The sequence below is a fragment of the Oryctolagus cuniculus genome, chromosome 19 (assembly GCF_051225735.1).
Source record: "Oryctolagus cuniculus isolate XC-2025 breed Fujian yellow rabbit chromosome 19, ASM5122573v1, whole genome shotgun sequence".
In the NCBI taxonomy this organism is placed as follows: Eukaryota; Metazoa; Chordata; class Mammalia; order Lagomorpha; family Leporidae; genus Oryctolagus; species Oryctolagus cuniculus.
The window spans coordinates 11,587,279-11,596,112 of record NC_142885.1 but is presented as its reverse complement, the minus strand read 5'-3'; the positions used below and the strand labels follow the sequence as shown (position 1 = coordinate 11,596,112).

General features: G+C 55.6%; 1 pseudogene; it reads right to left on the bottom strand.

Annotated features, from left to right (window-relative positions):
* Positions 1–3,024: 3,024 nt before the first annotated feature.
* Positions 3,025–8,800, bottom strand: LOC149120350 (MAP/microtubule affinity-regulating kinase 4 pseudogene; annotated as a pseudogene).
* Between the last annotated feature and the right edge of the window lie 34 nt (positions 8,801–8,834).

The window sequence follows — 8,834 nt, the reverse complement described above, 5'->3', positions numbered from 1 at the left end:
TCTGGCCTATGCCCTGAATGCTGTAGCTTGTGTTCTATCTTGTGTAGCCTGTGTCCTGTAGCCTGTGTGCTGCAGGTGTGTTCATGTCCTCAACCCTGTGTCCTGTGTTCTGTAGTCTGTGTCTGATATCCTGTAGCTGTGGCCATTGTCCTGTGGCCAGTGTGCTGTACATTTTGGCCTCTGTGCTTTGTCCTGTAGCCAGTGTCCTCATCATTTAGCCTTTATCATGTGTCCTGTAGCCTGTGTCCTGTGTCCTGAGTCCTGTAGCCTGTCCCTGTGTCTTCTATCCTGTGTCCTGTGTCCTATATTGTTTAGCCTCTGTCCTGTCTCCTGTAGCCTGTAACCTGTGTCCCGTAGCCTGTGTCCTGTGTTCCGTATTTTGTGTCCTATGTCCTGTGTTCTGTGTTGTCTGGGCTATGTCCTGTGTCCTGTAGCCTGTGGCCTCTGTGCTGTAGCCTGTGTCCTGTGTCCTATGTCCTGTGGCCTATGTCCTGTAGCCTGTGTCTTATGTCCTGTGTTCTGGGTCCTGTATCCTATGTATTGTGTCCAGTAGTCTGTGATAAGTCACAGGACACAGGCTACAGGACACAGGTCACAGGCTACAGGACAGAGGATACAAGACACAGGCTACAGGACAGAGGCCACAGGCTACATGACAGAGGACACAGGCTACAGGACACAGGACATAGCCCAGACGACACAGGACACAGGATATAGGACATAGGATATGGAACCCAGGACACAGCCTAGAGGACACAGCCTACGGGACACAGATTGCAGGACACAGGACATAGGCGACAAGCTACAGGACACAGGACAGAGGCTACAGGACACAGGACACAGGCTCCTCAATCTAGGCCACAGGCCACAGGCCACAGGACAGTGGCTACAGGACACAGGCTACAGGACACTCTATCCTACAGCCAGTGTCCGGTGTCTTGTTCCCTCTTTCCTTCAGCCTGTGTTGTGTAGCATGTGTCAGTGTCCTGTAGCTTACGGCCTGTATCCTTTGTTCTGTAGCTCTGTCCTGTGTCCCATAGCCTCTGTCCTGGAGCCTCTGTCCTGTGACCTGTGTCCTATGTTGTATAGCCTGTGTCCTGAGTCCTGTAGCCTGTCCCTGTGTCCTGTAGCCTGTGTCCTTGTCTGTAGCCTGTAACCTGTGTCCCATAGCCTGTGTCCTGTGTTTGGTATTCTGTGTCCTATATCCTGTGTCCCATATCATCTGGGCTATGTCCTGTGTCCTGTAGCCTGTGGCCTCTGTGCTGCAGCCTGTGTCCTGTGGTCTATGTCCTGTGTCTTGAGTCCTGTAGCCTATGTCTTCTGTCCTGTGTTCGGGGTCCTGTAGCCAGTGTATTGTGTCTGATAGTCTATTTCCTTTGTCCTTTTTACTATAGCCTATGTCCTGTATCCTGTGTGATGTCGCTGTGTCCTGTGCTTTAGCCTCTGTCCTGTGTATGTGTCCTGTGTCCTATGTCTTGTATCCTGTGTTCTATATCCTGTGATCTATAGGCTATAACCTTGTTCCGTAGCCTGTGTTCTAGCCTGTGTCCTGAGTGGTTCCCTCACACTGTGTGGTCTAGCCTGTGTCCTGTGTCGTGTAGTCTGTGGCCTCTGTGTTGTGTCGTTTATCTTTGTCTTGCAGTCTGTGGCCTATGTCCTTTTGTCTATGTCCTGTATCCTGTATCCTGTGTTCTATGTTGTGTAGCCTGTGTCCTATGTCTTGTAGCCTCAGGCCTATGTATCCAACCTGTGTTCTGTGGCCTCTGTCGTCTAGCTGGTGTCCTGTGTCCTGAGCCAGTGTCCTGTGTCCTGAGCTGTGGCCTGTATTCTTTGTCCTAGGGCTGACTTCCTCTCTGCTGTAGCCTGTGTACTGTATACTGAAGCCGGTGTCTTGTACCTGTGGACAATGTCCTGTAGTATGTGTCCTGTGTCCTATGTCCTGTGTCCTGTGGCCTATGTCCTGTGTCTTGTGTCCCATAGCCTGGGTCTTATTTCCTGTGTTCTGTGTCCTGTAGCCTGTGTCCTGTGTCCCATAGCCTGTGTCTAATGTCCTGTGCTCTGTGTCCTGTAGCCTGTGTCCTGTGTCCCATAGCCTGTGTCTTATGTCCTGTGTTCTGTGTCCTGTGGCCTTGTCCTGTGTCTTGTGTCCCATAGCCTGTATCTTATGTCCTGTGTCCTGTGTCCCATAGCCTGTGTCCTGTGTCCCATAGTCTGTGTCTTGTAGCCTCTCTTCTGTGCCCTGTAGCCTGTGTCCTATGTCCTGTAGCCTGTGTTCTGTAGCCTGTGTCCTTTCTCCTGGATCCTGTGTTCTGTAGCGTGCAACCTATGTCACATAGCCTGTGTTCTAGCCTGTGTCATGGGTTCTGTATTCTGTGTCCTCTATCCTGTGTCCTGTGTCCACTGCCCTATGCCCTGAATCCTGTAGACTGTGGCCTTTGCTTTGGGCCTCTGTCTTGTGTCCTGTAACCTGTGTTCTGTAGCCTACATCCAATATCCTGCACAACAGCATACAGCACAGTGGACACAGGACAAAGGCCACAGCTGCAGGACATAGGCCACGGACTACAGGACACAGGCTACACAAGACAAGACAGAGGCCACAGGCCACAGGAGCTAGGATCCAGAGCACAGGGCACAGGCTACAGGCTACAGGACACAGAATACAGGACATTGTCACAGGCTACAAGAAACCGGCTTCAGTACACAGGACACTGGCTACTACAAAGAGACACCAGCTCTAGGACAAAGACTACAGGCCACAGGCTATAGGACACATGACACAGGCTCAGGACACAGGACACAGACTACAGGACACTCGACACAGGCTCAGGACACAGGACACAGGCTCAATACACAGGACACAGGCTAGGGGGCATAGGACATCAGCTAGAGGACAGAGACCACAGGACATGGGTTGCATACATAGGCCACAGGCTACAAGACACTGGACACAGGCTACACAACATAGGACACGGGACACAGGCCCGAGGCTACAGGATGCAGAATATGGAACACATGACACAGCTACAGGACACAGAACACAGGATATAAGAGATAGGACACAGAGGATAGGACATAGCCTATAGGACAAAGGACAAAGGAAACAGATTATCAGACATAAGACACAGGCTACAGGACACAAGACACAGGACATAGGCCACAGGAAACAAGTAACAGGACACAAGACACAGGCTACAGGACACAGGCTAAAGGACAGAGGGAACAAGACACAGGACACCAGCTATAGGACAGAGGCAACACTACACTGGACACAGGACATAGGCCACAGGACACATGCAAAAAGAAACAGGCCAGAGGACACAGGACACAGGCTACAGGACAAATGACACAGGCTATAGGATACATGCTATAGGACACAGGCAATGGGACACTGGCTACAGGACAAGGACACAGGCCACATGAAAAGGCTAATGGACACAGGACACAGGATAGAGGACACAGGCTACAGCACACAGGCTACACTCTATAGGACAAACTATAGGTCACAGGCTATAAGAAAAAAGACAGATGCCACAGGACACACACACCAGCCACAAAACAGGACACAGGACACAGGCTGCAGAACATAGGACACAGGATACAGGACGCAGGGCAGAGGCCACAGGACACACGCCTACAACACAACACACAGGCTACAAGATACAGGCTATACAACATAGAACACAGGCGAAAGGACTCAGGCTACAGGACACAGGACAGATTTCAGGACACAGGTCACAGGCCACAGGACATAGGCTCCAGAGCACAGGCAGGGCCCTGGCCACGCTCCAGTGACATGCCCCTCTCTCCTCCTTGCCCTCCAGGGCCATGATCCCCTCAGGCAGGGCCCTGGCAACCCTCTAGGGCTGGGCTCCTTCTCCTCTCCATGCCCTACAGAGCCAGGCCCTGCTCCCTTCAGTTGTGGCACTAGACACCCAGCAGGGCTGCCCCACTCTCCTTGTCCTCCAGGGCCTGGGCCCCACTCCCCTAGTTGCCCACCAGGGCCTGGGCCCAGCTCCCATTGCTGTCCTTCAGGGCCAGGCCCTGCTCCCCTCACCACATTCCAGAGCTGGGCCCCAATCCCCTCCTCAGCCTGCAGGGTCGGGCCCTTCTCCCCTCAGGCCCGGCCCTGGCCTCCCTCCAGGGCCAAACTCTGCTCCCCTCCTCACCTCCAGGGCCAGTGTTCCCCTCCTCATGCTCCAGGGCTGGCACTGTCGCTCCCCGTCTTCATGGAGGAACGACACAGGACCCTGCGCTGTTCTTTTGTCTGCTCGGCCCTGCCCGGGTTTGCTGCTGGTTCTTCCCGGGTTGGCTACCGACCCTTCCACCTCCGTGGAAGGGCGGTTCCCCCTGCCACATTCCCCACTTCCGCGGGGGAGCGGCACACCGCCGGCTGGCTCTCTCGGGGGCTGCACAGGTGTTCCTTCAGATAGATGTTCCCCTTAGATGTTCCTGGTGCATGTTGTCTCTCTCCTCCTTTATAGTCCTCTTCCACTAATCCCAACTCTGCTACCCACATGCCGAGTACGCTGCTCTCCTCCAATCAGGAGCAAGATCAGCTCCTGCAGCTCAGTCAATCAAGTTGGTGAGAGGCAGCTGGGTAGAAGCTGTTTGCTCCTCTCCCAGCGCCATATTGTGGGAGAGCAGATGTATAGAATAACTCTTAATTCCAGTAACAGTATAGTCCAAGTTGCTCCCCACAGGCACCAATCTCCTCCTCGCACTCTTGGTCTGGCTCTGCTCCCCTCCTCCCCATCCACAGCCAGGCCCTTCTCCCCACAGGCCCATCCCTGTCCTCCCTCCAGAGCCAGACCCCGCTTCCCTCCACACCTTCAGGGCCAGCCCCTGCTCCGCTCCTGGCCTTCCAGGGCCTGGGTCCCGTACCTCTCCTTGCCCTGCAGAACCTGGCACCCACTCCAACCTTCACACTCCAGAGCCTGGGCCCCACTTCAGGGCTTCCCTACAGGGACAGGCCACACTACCCTCAACACCCTCCATGGCCGGGCCCTGCTTGCCTCCTCGCCCTCCAAGGCCTGGGCCCACTCTGCTCGCCACCTTCCAGGGCTGGACCCTGCTCCCCACCTTGAAAACAGAGCCTGGGCCCAGCTCCACTCACTGCCCTCCAAGGCTGGACCCTGTTCCCCTCCTCACCCTCCAGGGCCAGACCCTACTCTCCTCCTCGCCCTCCAGGGCTGGGCACCGCTCTCCTCTTCCCCCTACAGGGCTGGGCCCCTCTCAGCACGCTGCTCTCTTGGGCCAGGCCCCACTAACCTCAACACCATCAGGGCCAAACCCTGCTCCCCTCCTTGTCCTCCACGACCTGGCCCAGCTGCCCTCCTCACCCTCCAGGGCCTTACCCTGCTCACCTCTTACCTTAAGCGGCTGGGCCCGGCTCCCATTGCTGCCACTAAGTCACTGGTGTCACTCGGTGGTCCCTAGCAGCCACTGCCTCCATCTTTGTGCGCCCCTGCTGTCACTGCAGCATTGGGCAGCCTGCACGGTTCCCCAGCACCTGCCACTTCATGGCCTGCCTTGGCTGCCTCCTTCTGCTTCCTCAGGCACACCGAGTGAGGCCACATCTTTATGCCCCAGTGCAGCCACCAGGAGCCACCCGTCATGGGGCCCCCAGCACGGTCCCCAGCAGCCTCCCTATGATTGCCCGAGGATTCTTCCTACTTCTTCTTGGGCTCCCCTGTGGTTATCTGGGCCCTCTTGTAACTCCCAGGACCCACCACACGGCCCCAGGCCCCACCAGCTCCTCCCCTGGGCACTCCCACTGCCACTGAATCACTAGGTCACCACGTGGACCCCAGAAGCTGCCTCCTCCTTCCTCACCCCCCCACAGCAGCTGAGTTTTAGGACCCCCCCCCATTCTCCCAGGAGTCGCTGAGTCTTTGAGGTTTGCGCTGCCCCTAGCAGTCATTGCCTCTGTCCTCTGGCACTCCTGCTGTCCCTGCATCATGTCTGAACTTGGAAATGAGGCTCTACAAAGGGGGTCTCAACTAACTCTCTTGTGGCCAAAGTTTGAGGGTGGGCAAGTGCAGAACTGTTGAATGTGCAGAGGGGGAATGTGGGTGTGGCACGAGGATAGAATTTTCCCTGGGAGTCACCTTCAGGAGCATGGCTCTGGGAAGGAATGACTTCCAACATGTTGTTTGCCAAAGAAAAACCTGGGCAGGAAAACGGAAAGCATGGGCACGAGTTAAGGTGCCAGGTGACTTCTTCCCAGACATGTGGGTCTGAGTTCTTTGGGGCGCACAAGAAGGCAGCTCAATGGGAGAGGCCACCTCGGTCTGCAATGCAGGCTCCTCAGTTCAGATCTAGGAGCTCTAAGTTGTCGCAGGAGTGTCTCATCCAGGGACCTGGGAACTTGGGCTTGGAGAAGGAAACTCAGGGTGAGAAGACTTCCCAGGACAGAGAGCCGCCTGAGCAGAGAGTGCAGGCAATAATCAAAGACAGAATAAAGTGGGAGGAGGACAAGAGTGTCATCCAACGTGGGCCCTGTATCTTACAACCAGCATCCCACACCAATCGCTTTGAACTGGCTCAGAGACCTGGGGAATCTAAAAGATAAATGACCATGTAGAAGATCAGGGGTTCTCCAAACACCAGAGGAGCAGTCTGCCTTACTCACCTTTCCCATGGAGCTGAGTCCCTCCACGTCACGGCACCAACGATGCTGCAGGAAGTTCAAGTCCATTCTTTCTCTCACATAATCCCAACACGAATCATGAGGGTGAGGGAGAAAAAGCAAAATAGGTTTTCGTGAGAAAATCATACTCTTGCAAGCCTGAAGGGAGACTAAGGGAGGGGCCCAATAAGGCCTGGGTATAGGAAGTTTAACTAGGGAGTGATGTTCATGGATTAATATTCTAAACAAAATCCAGCACCATGTTCTGTGTTAGAAAAAGGTCATGACCCCTAACCATGAAAACATGTTTCCTTACTGGCCATCTGAAATATGCAACAATATATTCTCTCTCTGCCTGCAGTTTCTCTTACTGCCTCCTCACCTGCCCTCCTCCCAGACAGGAGTCCCTGACTACCCTTCATTGCTACACTCCTCAGGGAAGGGCCCCTCCTCGGGGGCATTTCCCAAGAGGCTACTGAGAGGCCACTTTCCTCTCTGCACTCAAGGGCTTTCCTCTGGGGCTGGCAGGACACAACACATCCAGCTGAAGCATTGGATGATCCTCCTGCCAATCCCCAGGCGCCCCTTGCCCTTTCTGGCCTGCCTGTCTGAGGTCCCTGCCTCCTGCTCCTCCTCCTGCTGCTGCATTCCTGGGATGCTCTGCTCCTCTGAGGCACCCGGGGAGCAGCTCCTGACTTCTCCATCAGCCTCACTGCTGTTGGTGCTCAGTGTGGTGGAGAGAGAGGTCAGAGCATCCTGGCTGAGGACTGCACAGGCAGCGGGGCTCCTTGTCCACACGGCCCGTTGGGGACTGTCTGTCCGGCAGGACTCACTGATGCTCACACTGGGAGTCCCATGGCGGCAAGGAGTCTGCCCCGACTGGTCTCCTGCAAGCACCAGTGGTTGTGATTCAAGAGCGGGACACTCACGGGCTCTGCTGTTGCAGCCTGAGTGTCCCTGGAGGCACTGGAGAGCGGGACAGCTCTGAGCACCGGGGATGGCCTGAGGCGTGGGCTTCCCTTTGCTGTGATCCCACTGAAGTCCTGGGCACAAGGCACTGGCTGGGAGCCTGGGTGGCAGGGAGCCTGCTTGATGGCCCAGCTGGAATCCCAGGTCCTCAAGGGAGCTTAGGGCTTCAGGACCCTGAGGAGGTGCTGCAGGCTCCACTTGGCTCCGCCCATGTATTTCTGGGATGCTGAAGCCCTGCTGTTGGGAGATCCCCCAGCGTGGCACAGGGGGCCAGGGGTCATCCCATTCATGAAGCCACAGTGGAGGGCAGAGGCCCCATGGGAATTCCCAGACTTCCTGCTCCTGGGGAAGAAACAGAAACTCGTCACTGGTTCCAGGTGCTCCATGTCCTGCATGGAGCCATGGGTGGCCCATGATGTCTGCCACTGTGGGCCTGGCCTCAGGGTCCCGGGTCAGTAAGCTGTCCACCAGGTTACACAGCTCTGGGTTTCCATAGTGGGGGATTCTGTAGTATCCAGACAGGATGGCTGCCCGCAGCTCCACACAATCCTCTCCAACAAAAGGCAGTGAGCCTGCCACCATGGCGTACAGGATCACGCCCACACTCCAGGCATCAGCCTTGTACCCGCAGAACTCCTCACCTAAGAATTCCTCGGGCGCACAGTAGGCAAAGGTCCCGCACAGACTCTTCAGGCGCTCTCCACCAGCCAGTTTGCAGCTGAGACCAAAATCGCTCAACTTAATGTTTAGGTGGGCGTCGAGAAGCAGGTTTTCTAACTTTAAATCCCTGTGCACCACGTGCTGCGAATGGCAGTAATGCACAGCGGATAGAATTTGTTTCAATAGCTGACGAATCTCTCCATCCAGTAGGTACCCTCGTTCTACCATGTAACATCTAAGGTCCCCCCTGACTGCGTATTCCATGAAAATGTAGCCCCTCTCTGTGGTGTGCCTGGCCTGCAGTAGTTGAATGATGTGAGGGTGATGCAGCCCCTTCATGATTTCTGCTTCTGTGCACAACTGCTGGAAGCTGCAGGAGTGCTGGCCACCATTCTCCACAACCTTCACAGCCACCTGGGTCCTGCTTTCCCAATGATAGGCCAGCATCACCAGCCCAAAACCGCCCTGGCCGAGGACCCTGAGGACCTGGTACCCATCCAGGACCTCCTCCTCACTGCTGAAGGCGGTGAGGCCTTCCATGGTGGGATCCCCACCCCACCCCCCACCCTGCACT